This window comes from Petromyzon marinus, chromosome 48 (genome assembly GCF_048934315.1).
Source record: "Petromyzon marinus isolate PM22_M1 ecotype Great Lakes invasive population chromosome 48, UKy_Petmar_22M1.pri1.0, whole genome shotgun sequence".
Taxonomy (NCBI): Eukaryota; Metazoa; Chordata; class Hyperoartia; order Petromyzontiformes; family Petromyzontidae; genus Petromyzon; species Petromyzon marinus.
The window spans coordinates 10,625,528-10,645,124 of NC_133714.1; the positions used below are offsets into that span (position 1 = coordinate 10,625,528).

The following is a 19,597-nucleotide window of genomic DNA, read 5'->3' on the forward strand; positions in this document are numbered from 1 at the left end:
ATCAGTGATGAGAGTCGAGTAGCTCTCCGATGTGTCGACGGATTCTTCCGCGTATAATTCGGCACAATGTCTGAAGTTTTGCTCCACGCGCTGAAGAAGCTCCCACAGAGCACGACCCTACAATACATGAGCTATACAATGCAAGGGCAAAACCTACGAAAGTCGTTCTGGTTAAGTACCAAAAATATTCATCCTTAACTGAAAAAATACATTTTCATTTCTAAAATTCAACGAGGTTACCAAAGCTGGGGTTTATTCATGCACTGTATTGCAATTTTGTTACATTATTCATCAGTTGCTAATTGACAATTACCCAAAATCCCTTGCCTCTAGCATTCATTGTTTCTATGACAATACCCACTTCAGGGAACATAAAGCTTTAGTAATTGTGTGTTCTTACTTTACGATTTAACGCAGTGCCCTCTGAATGTGTAATACTCTGCTTTGTTAAGTTAATTAGCAGTAATATGGAAAACACTAAAAAACCTTTAAAATGTTGCTAAACGCAACATTATGTGACAGCTATCGCAGTCTCTGACTTGTCCTACTTTCAATTAGTGCTGTAACACAAATGATGTGTGAATTACTAACATCGTTGCACTTCAAATACGCATGTTTAGAGGTCTTGACCCTTAAAACACACTTTTTTGCTGCAATGCAGAGTAATCTTGGAATTAGCTTGACTATTATATTGGCATAGATGAATACCAAACAAAAAATTCAATCTTGATTTGAAGCTTTCGTGACTGCAGGAATCTATACTCTTTGGTTCTTTGGGTAAAGTCACGTAGGTAGATAAATAATAGATCACGTGATCTATTATCTTTACCGAAATAACCAAAGAGTATAATACTAAAAATGATCAACAATCTTAAAATATCCATGATTCTATGACATTTAAATTTAAGAGCATGCTATTTTAAAATGTATTATCATTATAAATTTTGAGGCATCATCATGTAAAATAATGAACAGCTGCACCACTTTGCAAATTGGATTGCATGCTTTGTAAAACGTAATTACCTCACAAATAGGCCGTGTATTAGCATTGTAAATCACGAAGAAGCAGTTAGATATATTATTTTTTATTATTTTCAACATGTATATATATCAGAATTGTGAGCTCAATGTAAAGGCAGAGGATTAAGTGGCCATCACAAATATACACCACGCAAATACAGAGAGCTTGGACCTACCCCACACTGAGAAATGGCATGGATTTAGAAGCCTCGGCACTAAACTCAATGCAATTTATTTTCAATTGGCCTTTGTCGTTACGAGCACAGCTTTACCTATGTCTCAATGCCAAACATACCAACGTGCCGATTATATTCAAAGGTGATGCTCCTCTCCACCGAAGTTCTGGAAACTCCCCAATGCTGTGGTTGGAGCCAGGCTCTACAAAGCACAGCCACCGTTCCCGACATGCATATAACAATTAAACCTCACTATAACACTTAAACCTCACTTATGCTGGCAGTGTGGTTCGTTGAAGGAGGAGTCCTGAACCAATTCAAATACTCACCCCTGAGAATGAAATCCACCATTCCTCCACCACCCCCATACATACTCCTACATAAAAGCAAATTTTACACGTAATCAAATCTACAAGATGTCATTGTTTTTGTGCAGTCAACATAATCACATCTGGCTTGGTGATGCTGTGGTCTTGCAATTGGAAGGTCATGAATTTACATCTCAGTCGGTGTTGACTCCGGCTTTCATCTCTCCGGGGTCGATCAAATTAGGTAACATCTCGACCACCGGTAACGTTTCGCCCGTAGGCAACGTCTCGCCCGTAGGTAACGTCTTGCCCGTAGGTAACGTCTCACTCGCGCAGCAGCAGGTAGGCGCGCCTCCACTAGAGGGCGCTCTGGAGATCCCTTCTAGAGAGTATTTGGATTTTACTCTCTAATGCCTACCAGAATTGCTGGAAGAGGCGGGGTACCCTGCCTTCACCCCATCACACGCGACCTGCCGATTGTGGTGTACCCATCCATACTGCTGGGTGGACGGAGGAGAGGGGATTTAATAAACTTGCCCCCATCATTTCAAATGCCGCGTCGAAAGATAGAATGATCGAACTGGCGACCTCTGGATTGCAAGTCTGGTGTGCTAACCACTACACCATGGCAGCATCCATCAGCCACATAACCACCTCTAAACAGGACATTAACGTGCGGTGTCAAGCATTATTGTCCCATGAGCATGTTTCACAAAAAATTATAGACGATTGTATTCAAATTCTGTACATTTTCAAAGAAAAGCATGGCTCTCCATTTCCCAGAAGTTTCAGCAAATAAACGTACAACAAGCTACAGTGCACACATCTTATAAGTGTCATAAATGTATAAAGGATGCAGGTGTAGACTGAATGTGATGGAGCTGTCATTCTCTCAGACAACATCAGCATAAAACCGGCCCTCCCTTGCCTTGGATCACTGCTTTTATGTTTAAGGGTCCGATTTAAATCAACCCAACGGCAAATGCGTCTTAAAGTCCCAGCCCTGCACACCGATCCACCCTCGCAGATATCCTCCATCGTGAAAGCTGCGATGTGGAAGCTCAGAAGTGTATATTTAAATTGTTTTCTCTTGCTGGACCACGTTTGAATGGGATTCGCTAATTTGCATATTGCAGCTGCCTCAAAGGCTCTTTGAGACCTGTGACAGTAAAGACATATTGCATGCGTGAACAGGAGGCGCTTCAACAATGCCCAGGGTGATATAAATCGACAGTATCAGTGTCACTGTGGCAGAGTGAATGATTTTTAATCGTTAAGGATTCTTTCGTATGCTATAGATGGGCATGCAATGATTGCAGCTCAAATCACTCGATGCTCATAGGGGTGGATCTTGGAGAGTGGTTCATGCTCTGCGCTCTGAACCCACCAACCTGAGCACGATGCACAACCCTGATTAGAATTACCGCCAGTGGCCATCTCCCCCCGCCCTACCGACCACCTACAAACACTGACCAGTGTGGTGAAGTATGACCACTCAACCGTCTTGGCCAACATCGCATGGAGATGCCTTATCTGGCAGTGACAAAGTTCTGTAAATTATTATTATTGATGTTATTAACTATTGCATGCTCATTGCTAACCTTTAAGCCTGGCCTGGACTGGCAATGTTAAACCTTTCTCAGACAGCCAGGTGTACACCATGCGTTTGTATCGACAGTCTACAGCACAAAACAACTTGAGCACAACGGTCATAAGCGAGGCTGCAATGTTCGCTTTAAGCGGTGATCAATTATTTTAAAATACTGCATGAATATAGCGCCTATAGCAATATTTATGTCCAAGTACAACTACCTCTAACAAACGTCTACTACATGTAGTGAAATATACTGAAGTGCGTTGAGTATTAATCTGCGAGGGTGATCGTGGCTCGTGTACGTGACTCATAATCGGAGGGCTGTGAGTTCATACCCTGGTCAAGGCTCATCTCAGGCCTTCATTCCTACAGCGTGAATAAAATAAGCAACACTAGATGCACAGTCAACAGTGATTGGCCTATCAACTCACCCCTCCCATCAGAATGTGCAATTTCCACCGCTTAAGATGGTAAAGGTAACATTGTAGTATAATAATTTATATTTGATGGTTTATCACTTTGCCTTAAAGACATCCCAAAATGTAGCAATTTCATCGTTTCCAATTTACACCAACACTTTAGAGTTTTCTGTATTCATATTACTATTGCATGAAATCATTACACTATTTAAAATTTCATGTTTTAAGCACAGTGTGAACAACGTAACCTACGGAGCACATTGCATGTCAATGCTTTCATGCATCTGCATGAGTGTCTGTCATATCGGTTCAGCTCTCTCTACATGGCCTTGATGGTGACAGGGAGGCTACCGCATGCAGTATTCGACTGAGTACGAGTATAGTTTGGTCGACAATGCTACTAACTCATGCAGAAAGCCAATCATTTTATTAAGTGTGAAGATTACTCATCTAATTAAGATACTTTCGAAACGATCGAAAACGTAAAGTTGTTTAAATTGTTGAGACTCCAATTTTTAGGTGTGTGTGCATATATTAGCGTGCGAATTTCCATGAGTGAATGTGCGTTTGTGCATGGAGCGAGTGTGATAATGCATGTGGGTTCCTTTCAGCATCTGGTTAAAAGATTAGAACCAATATTTCTATGCAGTGATTTACTTTGACGATTTAAAACATTGACATGTGTTTTGCTATTAAAATGTATCACTTTTCTTAGTGATATAGATGATGTAAACATATGAAATAACTGAAAAAAATATTGAATTACTGTTATTATATACAAGACTTAGTATATATCATTACCAGCAACCATGGTCAATCCACTGCTGGATTAAGGCTTCTATAAGCCAATACCACCTCTCATGACATATATAAACACGGCACACTTGCATATGCTGAAGGGCATCTGGTACTCCCATAGAAAAGTGCATTCAGGAAATTTATGGAAAATAATTACTGTCAATATACACTTTTTCAAGTTACATGTGGCTGGTTTCGAGCATCAGCCTCCACCAGCTGTGTTCATTCTCAATGCTTCACACTACTGTGTTGTCTTACATTCATTCCTTTAATCCGTTTACAGGAAGAGCGGGCGGTGCCGAACAACTGTCCTCATTCTCTTATCTGCAGAGCGCTGAAAGCAATCGCTGTCTCTGAGATGCGAGTTACACGGTCTGGCACGCAGGTTACACAACTCCTCTCAGGAGCAGTGCTCCATCCTGTGAACAGTTGTGGAAAATGTTGAGCAAAATCATCACTGGTGCATATGAAATGCAGCATAATAGGTGTGACGCTGCCAATCAAACAAATGGATTATCTTTGCATTACGATGGCCATTTATTTGCAAGCTTACGCTTAATCACCATTAATGTAATGCAGTGCTGCAGTCATTGCATGTCCAAGGATAATGACACCATTGTTATTATTCCCACTTTTCTCGCATTATTGTCTCAACAGAGGCGATGAATGCTTATTACCGATCACTTGAAGCACGTGCAGTACATGAGGTATTATGTCCACAGTTTCATTTAAACAGAGATTACAGTAAAACAAAATTCTCACCAAAGTGAATTATCTGCGGTTAATTACAGGAAAATGCCAGTGTTCTGGAAAAAAAAAACTATTTAATCAGTTTTAACAATAGCAGCCTTTGTGCATACAGATATCACACTTACTCTGCATTTTTGTGAAATCACTGAGGGCAACTGTTTTAAAAACACAGCAATGCAATTAGATAAAGTGCTTATGCTTGTTAATCATTATTTCAATATATTAAATATAGTGTATACTGCATAGACTAACACTAAAATATTGTAATACCCTGCCATCTATGATGCATTTCATATGCTTCATAAGGCCAGCTTGCTGAGACATCATTACTTCCTTTATACCAAAAAAATCATTTTTAAAAACTATCATTGCTTAAACTATACACAAGCTTTACGTATCGTAACGCAATACGCACATGCACACAGATACATACATTGAGCTCACCCACAAACCTGCAAACACACTTACACACACATACACACCAATGCGTAATGATGATCAAACACCCCCACACAGAGTTTACGTGTATAACTTGCAATGAAATATCCCTCTATGCCCATATTATTAAGTAACATCACGTTATATTCAAGACAGTGCTCATGTGCACACAGCTGCCGTCGCTTGCCTCCTGTCACGTCGCCGCATCACGCCGCGTTCTATCGGATCATCCGGCACAGTCCCCTACCTGGTACAAGAGAGCGGCTGCGCGAGGCGGTGTTATTCCAGCGTTCTGCCTCCACGGAACGGCTGCACTGGGAGCGCTACCGCGCGCAAGCTACGTTTATGTTGCATGCGGAACAGTCCATCTGCGTGGCTACGGGGGAGAAGGGTCAGCGGTTCAAATATTGATTGCTTCCACGCTTAAGCCAGCCCTTTCCATTTAGCCGAGCCGCCTGCATACTAACAAAGAGACGCGCAGTCCCAGGGAAATCGGATGTGGGGGGGGTGGGGATGTGTGCGCCGTGGCCTCAAATGCACGTTGATGCGCCGCTCTGTTGTATGATGTGGTCATGTGACCTTGTGGGAATCGGTGAAACAGCCAATCGGTCTAGATTTTCTGCCAACCGCACTATAGGTTAAATTCGAAGCTTGTTGTGTCAATCACTTGATTTGTGCTATTGTTTCTTATGCCATTGATTGTATTTTCGTGTTGGATGATCATGGTTTCAGTATCGATATACAACGATTTATCAATTGGACAATGAAGACCGGGACTCTTACTGACGGAAAGGCGGAACCACTTTGGCAAAACAATTTCCGTCTAATCCATCATCAATTGTAATCAAGTGACAGACATTAGCAAAAAATCCTGCCTTTTATGTTTAAAGTACTTTACACAGCTTAACCATTTCAACAACCAAACACATTTCCTTTTTCTTACGACTTTTAAATTGATGCCAAGATGTGAATTGAAACATGTACGAACAAGTGTTACAGCGCAACACAAATGTTTATCTTCAAGCATTCCTATTATCGTCAGCGATCAACAGGAAGCATATCATTGATCGAAGAAACACAAAGTGAAAAAAAATCCGTTTTAAAGGGAGGGTGTTGGATATTACAACTGTGTAAAGTATATAAATCATAATATTCAGGCAGCCAAATGTTTAAAGCAATCTCTAACATGACATGATTTGGATTTATAGTTAGGAAACCTCAGAAATAGAAAGGGTGCAAGAGTGACACATTTTAGGGAGGTTAGCCCTCCAGCTTTGTGGTACTGGCAGAGTACTTCACTCACAGTCGGAAGGTTGCAAGTTCAAATTCCGGTAAGGATACGACTCCAATAGTTATTCCTCCGGGTGTGTTTATAAACATGCCACTTCTCAAAGTCAACAGTGGTTGTCTTTCCCCAATACAGGAATGTGGAATTTCCCGCCCCTGGCTCACAGTCACCAATGGCTGGAAGCAACTCTCCGTGCAAACGTGAATATGAAGGCACACCAAAACTTGAGCACATTGAGCAGCCTTGCATTGCAATTACAGCCGCTGTCTTGCCTTCCAGCTGTAATGCATCCCGCTTACATAAACTCTTTTCTGTCAGGATAAAAGGTGCGCCTGTCATGCTGGTACAAAAGATGGGGTGTTTGTGGTGGATTATGGGTAAGTCAATAAAATAAGACAATTGTTTTTTGCACCATGCAATATAAAATCAGCGTGTATGATGCACAAACGTATCGCCTTTACGCAGCCAGAACTTTACCATTTTTGGCTCTCATCAGCAGTGTGGCCTGTGAAAACTAATATTGGTGAGTTGATTGAAGTAATATAAACATAATCTTGATTTGAAGCTTTCGTGACTGCAGGAATCCATACTCTTTGGTTCTTTTGGTAAAGTCGCGCAGGTAGAAAATAAAATAAATCACGACGTTTCGCTTGTGTTGCGTCCGAAACATCGCGATTTATTTTATTTATACCAATAAGACTTTACCGAAAGAAACAAAGAGTATAATATAAACATACATTGATTAACATTGGTCGTCAAAGTAGGATGGATGTGGGTAGGGGATAAAAAAAATCTCAAACTTTTGTCAATCCACTGTTAGATGAAGACTACCCAGATTGTGTTGGGAATCGTTTTTTTTACCATACTTCGGAATTAGCCATATCAGCTTTGATAATGACATAGTAATAATGCAACTAATGAAAATGACCTCAACGAAATAACATAACTATATAAAAAAAGGCTAACAAGTTGGGCTCAAGATAAATGAGGCAATTCAATCGTGAAGGCATGGCAACATGCACGGAGGTGTGCATGTCATTCAATAGACTAGAGAACATTTAGATAAATACAATTGGACTTTCCATGGTATCGAAATTAAAACGGCATTTGCGGACACTGTCAAGTCATGATAATGTCGTTTATCATAAGGATAAAGAGATATACTGTATATGCATTTAAAGTATATACAAAAATGTTACCCTGTATATATGTAGGGGTGTTATGGGAAGGAAACACACGGTGTGGGAAGGTGAGGCACAGCCACACCTGGGTGGCTACAACCACGTCCGCTATAGCCCCGCCCTCAGTGGGGTATGGGTATAAAGGGCGGGGAGCCAGAGAGCTCGGGGCAGTGTGTTGGGGCCAAGAATGAAGAACCAGTGAAGAAGGAAGGCTGGCTAAGTAGACCCTGGGACTTCCCTGACCGCTGTCCTTTTCAGGGCCGGCAGGGCAAGCCAGTGGTACAGCACCAGAGCCTCAGAGCCGAAGTCTTTTTAAGGGCCGGTCTGGTTGGTGGGGTGCCGAGATCTGTACTTGACCAGGGCCAGATCAGATAGCCTCCTCTAGCGCCTGTAGCTGGAGGAATTGGGAGCATAGGGCTTATGCTAGATATCCTAGGGGTATCCCTGAGTGTATACGGGTGAAGGGGCCGTTACCCCTTCCAGTGTAACCCTTTGTTCAATAAATAGTGCTGCCTCTACTCTACCGTCTCCGTGTCCTGGGAACCCACTACAACTGGCGTCAGAAGTGGTCTTAAAATGGACACAAGACGGACGAACCGATCGCAAGAACCTGAGGAGGAGGACGACTCGGCTGGGGCGGCTGGGACAGCGCCAGAGGACTTGGCCGACGATCCCGGGATGCCACAGATGCCCCAACAGCCGCCGCAGCTGGAGGAGTGGCCGCCGATGGGGGATGGGTTGCGGCCGGCTCACTCCCGTCTGGCTGAGCTGCTGTACGCCGCGGCTTCCACGCTGGAGGATATTAACTGCGCGGGGCTGTGGGTGCCAATGCGGCAGGGTGAAGAACGGCGGTCAACGCCCATTCCCGCCAGCACACAGCCGCCAGATTTCGGATTTGCCGCCATGACGGTGTCCACCACGGCGATTGGAGGGTTGCAGCACCACATGGACACCGGGGACCAATCACCGGTTGTGACGTCATTGCCGATGGACGCTCACTGCCAGAACCAATCGGCCGGCGCGACGTCATCACCTGAGCGACCGCCGATGGGAATCCCTATCCCCTCCAATTACGACGAAAATGGCGGGAACTGCGCGCAGCGGCTGTCGGAGACGGAGCCGTCATTCCAACAATGCCTACCAGTGTTGAAGGAATTTGTATCCGACGGGGGCGACTGGGGGGCCTTCGAGCGTCGCTTCCTCGCTCATCAAGAGATGTCCGGGTGGACAGACAACGAGGCGCTGCGTGCACTGCCGGCCACGTTGGACGATGACGCTCTCGCCACGCTCATCACGGCTCCCAAGTCGGCGCGCGCTACGCTGCAGTCGGCGCTCCGAGTCCTCGCCACGGTCTACGGGCCACCATCAGACTGTCACCAATTGTTCCAGAAAGAGTCGCCGCTGGCGTATCGCATGGCTCTCCTGGCCCTTGCAAAGGCGGCTTTCCCGCGTATGGACTGTGAAGGGGTGGACGCTATGGTTATGGAGAAACTCCTGGCGCTGGCCCAGGTGCTACAGATTGTCATCATCGCAGCGGATGATGCGGACATGTGTTCCTTGCGGGCAGCAAGGAACATACACGCACATCTGCTATCACAGCGCCGACCACCTCTTGTCCCCAACGGAGCAGCTGCGGTGTTTGCTGGGACGCCGACCATCCCCTCCTCCGAGGAGATCTTCGCGGCGGGTCGCCCTGCGGAGTGGAGATCCGGAGGAAGGCCGGCTCGAGCAACATCGGACCGCCAGGAGCAACCTAAAGAGGCGGGTGCACTCGTCACCTGCTACAACTGTGGCCTCAAGGGCCACGTAGCTTCGGGATGCCGGGCGCCCCGACAGCGACTGCCGGGACCCCGGCCGGACGGCGCTCCAGCCTACAAACCTCCGCATCTAACTCCGGCAAGTCGCGGCACCCCACATGCTCGGCCTGTGCACACACCTATCCCTACCCCGCGCGCTTCGATGTATGGACCTCGGGGTACGACCGTCAGTTCGTTGGGTTGCGGCGGGGTCGAGAGGGCGCTTGGGCCGGGGCAGTGGACTGAATTGGCTCACCGAGTTGTTGCTGCATCGGCGGGTTCGTCCGTGGTCGCGGGTCGTATTGATGGGGTTGAGGTGCGTGTCCTGGTCGATACGGGAGCATCGGCAACTATTGTGTCTGATTTGATTTATAATATCTTCCCCGTTCAAACCCGCCCCTTTGCGACAGTCACCATTCCGTGTTACACAGCAAACGGGGGTTCGTTGGTTATCATAGGCCAAATCCGGGCACAAATTTGCATTGGTGATACCAAACTATCCGGGCCGATATTAGTCTCGTCCTCGCTGGCGGTTCCATGCTTGTTGGGGACGGATTTTTTTGCCAAAATGCTGATTAAAATATTAATTGATCAGGGATGCATCGAGCTTCCTTCAGGCTGACGTGTAACGTTCCTGCCCTCCCCCGTCACCTCAAGGGCGGCATGCGCAACGATACAGGCATTCGTCACTCGTACGGTGCGTGTACCACCGAGCGCGCAAATGCTTGTGCCTCTTCGGTTGCGTCGACCTTTCGCGCCTGGTGTTTCGGACCACGGTGTTCTGTTAGGGCCCTCGAGGGTTGGGGAAAACGGACTGGATCTGGTGGCTGCTCAAACGATTGTTAAGGGGAGCGATGACCCGTTTATCATGGTCCTTAACGTCGGAGTGCAGACACCCGTAGTTGCTCAGGCGACCATGCTTGCACACGCGACGCCAGTACCCGTGGTAGAAACGGTTATGGGGCATGTGGGGACCGATCCTCCGACTCAACCACGTTCCATGGAGGACGATAGTTGGATGGATGCACTATGTTCGGGAACGAGCGATCTATCCGACTCCCAGCGTGCCGGCTTACGCACCCTTCTGATTGAATTCTCCGACGTCTTTAGTAAACACAAATATGATATTGGGTGCACGAAATTGTTGTGACACCACATCGACACGGGTGACAATGCCCCGGTATGCCAGAATCCTTTTCGGTTGAGTCTTGCCGAAAAGGATCATGTCAAATCGGCTGTGGATGACATGTTGGCTGCAGAAATTATATCCCCTTCCATCAGCCCATGGGGAGCACCCATAGTGCTTGCCAAAAAGCACGATGGGTCCTTGAGATTTTGTGTGGATTTTCGTCGCCTTAATAAATCTCGGTGGCCTATGCGTATGCACTTCCCCGAATAGACGAATCTCTGGATGCTCTGGCAGGCGCACGTTTTTTTCTACATTGGAATTGTTGTCCGGATTCTGGCAACTTCCATTGGATAATGAGTCCAGGCCAAAGACTGCATTTCGTACACCACACGGCCTATTACAATTTAACTGGTTACCTATGGGATTACACTCCGCTCCGGCGACGTTTCAGCACCTTATGGAACTGGTTTTGGCTGGCTTACAATGGGACGTTTGTCTGATCTATCTGGACGATGTAATCGTGTTTAGCAAAGCGTTTGACGAATACCTTTTGAGGTTGCGTGCCGTGTTCCTCAAAATGCGTGCTTGCTTTAAAATAATTCAACCCACAAAAGTGCCACCTGCTCCGAGAATCCGTACGCTATTTGGGGCACATCGTCAGCCGATCGGGCATATCCACCGATCCCGCAAAAACGCAGTGTGTCAGCTCCTGGCCGACCCCCACCTCGGTGGCTGAGATCAGGAGTTTAATTGGATTCGCATCTTATTACCGGAGGTTTGTTGCGGACTTCGCGACCGTTGCTAAACCTTTACATGCTCTGATGGCAAAGGGAGTGAAATTTCACTGGGGCCAGGTTGAGGAAGTCGCTTTCCATTCCCTTCGCGACGCTCTCGTGCGGGCCCCACCATTGAGCTAACCCGATTTTTCCGAACCCTTCCTGTTCGATACGGACGCCAGCAATACGGGTATTGGGGGTGTGCTCTCACAGGTGGTCGGTGGGGTTGAGCGCGTGGTGGCTTATGGAAGTAGGGTTTTGTCTCCGGTAGAGCAGAGATACTGTGTCATGCGTCGGGAGCTGTTGGCCATTGTATTTTTTATACAACAGTATCAGCCATATCTGTACGGACAGCATTTCACCATCCGTATGGACCATGCGGCATTACAATATGCTTTGCGGGTAGAGCAGCCTTCGGGGCAATTGTCCTGATGGCTCGAGGTCCTTCAGGACTATGATTTCATGACTACATATCGGAAGGGTGTTCGACACACCAATGGGGATGCACTGTCTCGCCTGCCACCCGTCTCAGATTGCGCTTGTCTCATGGGATCGGGGCGTTGTAAGCCGCGAGATGTCAGCCCCGCGTTAGATGTTCTGGTTCTTGCTGCCGCCACCGAGGACCCCTTGTCTGTGGGTCCTATCGAGCAGGCGGGAGAGGACTCCTTGCTGTGGTTGTCCATTACGGAATGGGGGCGCCTCCAGATGGAGAACGCATCCCTCCTCGCGTTGCGTCGTCACGCAGGGGATTCCCTAAGAGGGGTGACAGGTGTTGATTCGTTCGGGTTACGCCAGGGGCTCCTTATGCATTGGGACGGGAAGGCCCGCCATCACAGGCTGGTGGTGCCTTCTGCTCTATGGGGTAAGGCTGTGTGGGCTGCTCACGAGTGGCTTTTGCACTTGGGGACCCACAAGACCCAGCCATGCTCCAGCTGGATTTCTTCTGGCCGGGTATGGCAAGGGATGTGAATGACCTACTGGGTGCATGTGCTCCGTGCGCCCAACGGAAGCCACCAGCGAGAGGCGCCTGTCTACCGATACAGTCTATTACGGTCTCTCGAGTTAATGAGCTCATCGCACTCGATATATTGGGGCCCTTCCCTGCGACCCCTAGGGGTAACAAGTACCTGCTGGTTGGCGCAGAATACTTTACGCGGTGGCCTATGGCATGGCCCCTCGCCAACCAGTCAGCAGCAGCCATCGCCGAGGCCTTTGCCCAGGGCTATGTCCTCGACAAAGGGGCTCCTGAACGGCTGCTGACTGACCAAGGGAAGAACTTCTCTGGCGTCCTTCTGCATGACGTGTGTGTGCTTCTTGGTACAAAAAAACTCGTACTTCTCCCTATCACCCGCAAACGGATGGCATGGTGGAACGCCTGCATAGGACCCTCACATCTATGTTGTGTTACCAAGTGTGTGACTCCCAGACCGATTGGGACCTTCAGATCCTGGGTGTTTTGGCTGCCTTTAGAATGGCTCCTCACACGGTGACCGGCTTCTCGCCGTTCTTTCTGATGTACGGTCGCGATGTTGATCCACCTATTGGGACCCAGCTGCGGGTCTCGGAACCAAACGGAAAATCGAAATTGGCCGACCATGTCAAATTTAATATCCTAAGGTTGACCGAGGCGCGAGAGGCAGCGCCAGTCACGCACACATACGTGGAAACCGGGTGACAAAGCCTGACTGCACTGCCCTCAGGTACCGTTGGCAACCTCGGCGAAATTGTTGCGGCCATGGAGGGGCCCTATGGTGATTGTGCAGGTCATGCGGCCACAGTGTATTCGTATTCAGTGGGAGAAACGTCGCTGGTATGTACACACCTCGCGTCTGAAGCCGTTTGTGGCACCGCGCGTCCCTCCACCACATTGCACAGGCCGATCATGTGATGTGTCCGCTGACTCCCGGATGGCGTCTTCGCCGCCTGCCCCTGATATGCCACTAACTGTTCTGTCTTCAGGTGCCTCGAGAATGACGGCCTCCCGGCTGCCTGCGCCACCCGGTGGGGACGAAGATTGTCCTCCCGGGATGTCGGAGGGTTGCACACCCGCACGGACGGCGCCTAACGCCAGCCCGACCAGTTTCCCCCCCTACGATGGGCCCGCAAAACGGACTCGCGCCAATACGCGCCGGTTGTTGTGACATTGCCTTCCTGTTGCACTTGTCTGTTCACATTGTTCTACTCACCTGTTAAGTCTTCTTTTGCTGCGCTGATGAGTGGCTCAGGTTGAATGTGGGGGGGGGGGGGGGGAATGTATATGCCGTATATAGTGTATATTTGTATAGGTGGGTTGGGTTGTTTATTGGGGCGTTCGGTTGTTATGAGGCACACACGGTTCGGGGTTTTGTTGCGTTGGTTATTGTTTAATATTGTTGCAGCTGGGACGGCTGCAGGCTGTACAGGAGGGGGTGATGTAGGGGTGTTATGGGAAGGAAACACATGGTGTGGGAAGGTGAGGCACAGCCACACCTGGGTGGCTACAACCACGTCCGCTATAGCCCCGCCCTCAGTGGGGTATGGGTATAAAGGGCAGGGAGCCAGAGAGCTCGGGGCAGTGTGTTGGGGCCAAGAATGAAGAACCATTGAAGGCCGGCTAAGTAGACCCTGGGACTTCCTTGATCGCTGTCCTTTTCATGGCCGGCAGGGCAAGCCAGTGGTACGGCCCCAGAGCCTCAGAGCCGAAGTCCTTTTTAAGGGCCGGTCTGTTTGGTGGGGTGCCGAGATCTGTGCTTGACCAGGGCCAGATCAGATAGCATAGGGCTTATGCTAGATAGCCTAGGGGTATTCCTGAGTGTATACGGGTGAAGGGGCCGTTTCCCCTTCCAGTGTAACCCCTTGTTCAATAAATAGTGCTGCCTCTACTCTTCCGTCTCCGTGTCCTGGGAACCCACTACATATACTGCAAAGAGGGAGAGTTAAGGGAAATACAGAAAAACAATCACTTGCAATGCAGAAGAGATAGGTCTTTCGTCTACATTTAGAGAGTGGGAGAGAGTGAAGGGACAGACAGGAAAGAGAGTTACAGTGTGAACTACAGGATCAGTTGAGGAGGAGATTACGATCATCACCATAATGCATCACTCTGCAAGCACTGATGCACGGTTAGCGAGGAGCGAGATGACAGTGTTAAGTGCAGCGGAGGTCGTGGGGTCGAGGGTGTATGGGGACTTGGCGACAAAGAAGCAAGAAAAAGTAGAGCTGCTAATTATTTTATAGAAAAATGACCAATGCTGCAGTCAATGAGCAGGCGAATGAGAATCGAGGGGAAGGACATGAGAAATGGAGCAATGTGGTTCATTTTACAGCTTTGAAGAAAACTTAGCAGGAGCATGCCGATTTCCCATGAAGTTCGGATGTTAAGTATACTAAGACAAACTACCTCACTGATCGACCTGCTCAATGAGTGAGATCGTGCCTCTCACCCTAATGCAAGCCTGGAAACCCTCTTGCGTCTAAATGCTTGCGCTTTCGCGATCACAGTTAAATTCACCCCACATTATTTAATGTTGCTGCCACACCGCATTGTGAGCACAAGACAACATCGAACTAGTAATGCATTCCTGGGCCCAATCACTATCTCAGGGCTATACCTGCCCTAGATGCCTGAGGCAGAGAAGTCCGAAAAATAAAATGTGGAGTGGAACTATGAAACTAAAGTAAATAAAATGAAACGAAAAAAAGGCATACGGTTTGTCTGGCACTCAATAATAAAGCAAAGATTAAGTGAAGGCGGGGCATTAATTAATTCCTACCAGCTGAGCGGTATTCAGTTTGAATGTGAGGCGGCCTTCTGTCCTCTTTATGGCCTCATTCTCTGCAGAGGTCAAGACGAGGCCCTGTGCCTACGTCACCACGGCGGCTCTAGTCCCCACTGTTGAAGGGACGAGCCATTGGCGTGGATACGGCGTCTGCATGGCGAGCTGATAGAAGATGTTTGGAAAATTTAAACCTCGTCATTGCTGTTTTAGAGAAATATTGCTCGATAATTTTGGTCTGGAAAGGGAAAAGGCATATGGTCTAAAATATTTCCATGTGGACACTGAACAGAGTTCTACATAAATAAATGTTAACCCATAATGCAACACAGTGAGTGTGTGGATGGTATTCCGTTTAGAGAATGATTCAAACTGGAGAACTATAATTGTATCCATCAAGTCTCATTCTAATTATATTGCTGTGCACCCCGACATCCCTCCCCCTCGCCCCTCACCTCCCCACTCTCCTACCCCCCTCAAGAAAGTATGGACCTTGCTATTAACAGTATCGGTACCATATAGTATAGCTCTATACAATACATTCCATGAACAAAAGGAGTGTTGCAGTCCCTTAGGGCCACTTATGAACAATATGTCAGTGCGATTACAGATTAAAATCAATTGGTGCGCTGACACTCAGGGTATTGGATGCCTCGCTGAAGCATCTTGGAACCGCCAAGTGCCCAAAGCCCAAATGTATCCTACCCTGTTATGACAGCACTGCACACAACCAAAGTTTGGGAATCATTACAAATGTGTGATTGATATAAGTGTCACAGATTGACAGGGAATGTGGCCAAAGCAAGAAACAAAACCACCACATTTACATTTTAGAAAACAACCGTCCAATTTTGAAAGGGTGATGACCTTTGCGAATACAGTATAGGAAAGCCTCACAGAGTCTCAAGACTCGTTTTCATGGGTTACAGTTGAAGTGTATTAGTTTTACCAGGGGAGAACTCACGAGACTACGTTAGTCTAAATTTGCAAGGGTGACCAAAATACCAAATACAAGCAAAGAAAGTAAGTACAGTATTAGAAATAAGTAATTGACTAATCATCATTATGATGTGATCAATTAACTAATGAAGTATCATTCAGTTAACATCTTCAGAAATCGCACTGTCTTCCCTGTGAAAATTGGTTCTGGAGGGTGATGAATCAAAACAATAAGGTAGGTGTTTATCTTTATTTTGTCCAGGTGAGAACTCAAGAGACCAGGATGATGTCAACCACATACCAGTGTTGAGCCAGTTTCAAGCGTCATCTGTCAATCCCAGGCATATCTGCACAATACGCAATCATACTATCGTATTCTACTCTCGTACTGTATTGCATCAACCACCTCAGAACAGCAAATGGTCATTGTGGACACCTCTTCAACAAATAGAAATTTAGAAATGACATACAGTGTGACTGCGGCCGCCCGAACCAAACAATAGACCATATCGCGAACAGCTGCAGTATTCTATGCACGCACTGGGCAGTAATAATTGCACTTATCCCGAAGCTATCATATGGCTCACAAATTGAAATCATGATGTATAACTTACATGTACTTGCTATACGCTATAAGAAGTGTTACGATATTAGTAAAGAAAATGCTGGCTGGTGGGAAGGAAGGGAGAGTTACTTCCAAAGGATGTGCGGGCTGCGAATGTTTCCTATGAAAACAAAAACTGTAACAATGTACGTTGCTCTTAACGTTTTCGAGTTGAATGGCTTGTTGTTCGGTGCAATGTCCGACGTTTCGTTTCACGTGCTGAGAGCTTCAGGAAATTAAATTCCGTTCCTGACACTAATATCACTGAACTGCATTTAGTTCTTGACATTCAATTCCTGAAGCTCCCAGCAAGTGGAGCAAAATATTGTGCCAAACAATGGACGGTACAACCCGAAAACACAACAGAGACCTGTACAGCAGAAGCTACACAGTGCTGCATTATCTTCGCTCTAGGCATATTGATAGGAATGTCTCACACTTTCTATACCCTCATGAGTTATGCACATGTTCACCCCTCAGATTATCTTAGGCCAAATGCGGATGTTGACGATTGTGGCCTATTGGGAGTTTCTTCTTGCAAGTTATTATCCATAACTGAACATGATTATTAATACAAACGTATTTTGAAAGTGACATTTTCTCATGAGTACAAAATATTCTCCACGTGAAATTATTTTGCAAAAATAACAATACTGACTGAATTAAATATAATGAGCTGAACGATGACATGTGTAGTGGAGTAGGAAGGTGCGTAGTACAAACAGCGTGATTACATGATCACACAGACAGTACGGGTTATCTTGGGTCAGCCTGTAGCGAAGGCGAATTCAGTGCAGGTTAGGTTGGGGAAATTAACCTGGGAGAGCCCTGGACTGCTGTGATTGGTTGGTGCTGTTGCCAGGGCTTGAGTGGCGCCTAAAGGTCTGGAGGAGAAACAGGTGTACGGTCACGCGAAGTGCCGTTGGGACGCGGACTAATTAATTGGGGCGTAATGAGAGCGGGGATAAAATGGGGGGTCGGCAATTGGAGCGGGGTTGTTGAAGTTGGAGAGCTCGGAGTGAACAGCGGGGGAAATTTAAGTCGGAGTCAACAGCGGGGAATTGAAGAGTGGAGAGCTTGGAGAGAGAGAGTAGTGATAGCGGAGCTGAAGACGAGAATAGCCAGCAGTGGAGAGAGCGTAGTGATAGCGGAGCTGAAGAAGAGAATAGCCCGCAGTGGAGTAATCGTGGGGAGTGGAGAGACAAAGGTGGCGAGCGAGTCGAGCGAAGCATGGCGAGCGAGCCGTGGCGACCTGGATACTGTGGAATGTGGAGGACATGCTGAGAGTTGTAAATAAAGCGGTGTTCGAAGAAAGACAGAAGTTGTCCGAGTAAAATCTAACACTACACATGTATATGCCCACATAAAACAATTTAAATATGCAAAGTCACGTTTTAACACCACGTTCATTTATGCAATGTTTGTTTTTGTACTCAAATGGATAACCAATTTCCATTGACTGTCAACCAACAGCTATAATAAGAGTAGAAACATGAAGAATTTGTGCAAAATTGACTTGTGATAGCATTGGAATTCATTGGCTGTTTCAACAGTAATTGTTTTAAGGCTCTACTCTTTAGTGAACAGGAGGCTCGCCTAAAACCCAGTGGATAATATGAACAGAGCATGAGGACAGGAGTGACCAGGCTGTGTTTTGTCATAGCTTGGCTCTTTCTTTATTTTATTATTTACCACACTCCCTTAGGCACGTGGTTCTGTAATGAGTACCGTATGGGCGTTTATAATTGAAGTTTACAACATTGTGATAACCTTTTGTTTTAAAGCTTTCGTGACTGCAGGAATTCATATTCTTGATTCTTTCGGTAAAGTCACGTAGAAGGGAAACAATAAAATAAAAAACAATACAATTCTCACAACGTTTCGACTGCAACACAAGCAATCGTGAATATGTCATGTTATCTACATGGTCCCTATCAGATGTGGACATTTTATCTGTTAATTCTAAGTGTGATTGTAAGAGAGTCTTGTCTAAATTATCAAACACTACACCATAGGGCCCATTGCATCTCTGACCAGCACCACCTAGTCAGTGAGCTGGAGCATGTACACCAAGCCCTCAGGATTAACGGTTATTCTGACCGTGCAATCCACAAAGCTGTCTCCCAGCCATGGAGAGACAACCATCTGAGGATCCAACAAAAACCATCACTTTGCCATACATAGCAGGGGTTGCCAAAAAGATTTCCAAAATCTTAAACAAACACAAGATCCAGGTTCGTTTCAGCACAGTACACAAAATCCGTGATTTGATCCCACCTGTAAAGGATATGATTCCTGACATGCAATACCCTGGTGTCTACAAACTGAGTTGTGGCTGTGGCAGCAGTTACATTGAGGAAACGAAACGACATGTCTCGGACCGCGTTTGCGAACACAAGACAGATCTGAAACAAGGTAGGACCAATACCTCTGCCGTTGCTGATTACTGTTTTAACGCTGTGGGCTAACACGATATTGATTTTTCCAAGACGAAGGTACTCTGCAAACCCACCGGCTATCATCAGAGATTTGTTCATGAAGCCATCCAAATATATAAACACAGACACAACTTCAACCGAGAAGATGGGTACCAACTGAGCAATCATTGGAAGGACGTTATTAACCA

The 19,597-nt window shown here is 46.6% G+C and overlaps 1 protein-coding gene across 5 annotated transcripts in view; it reads right to left on the reverse strand.

Annotated features, from left to right (window-relative positions):
* LOC116952791 (contactin-2-like) overlaps nucleotides 1-6,015 on the reverse strand; it is a 353,699-nt gene extending 347,684 nt beyond the window's left edge. For all 5 annotated transcript variants that reach the window (XM_032972435.2, XM_076074531.1, XM_076074532.1 and 2 more), the window contains exon 1: nucleotides 5,751-6,015. The gene's annotated coding sequence lies outside the window, so the exon portion shown is untranslated. The remainder of the gene's footprint in view (nucleotides 1-5,750) is intronic.
* Between the last annotated feature and the right edge of the window lie 13,582 nt (nucleotides 6,016-19,597).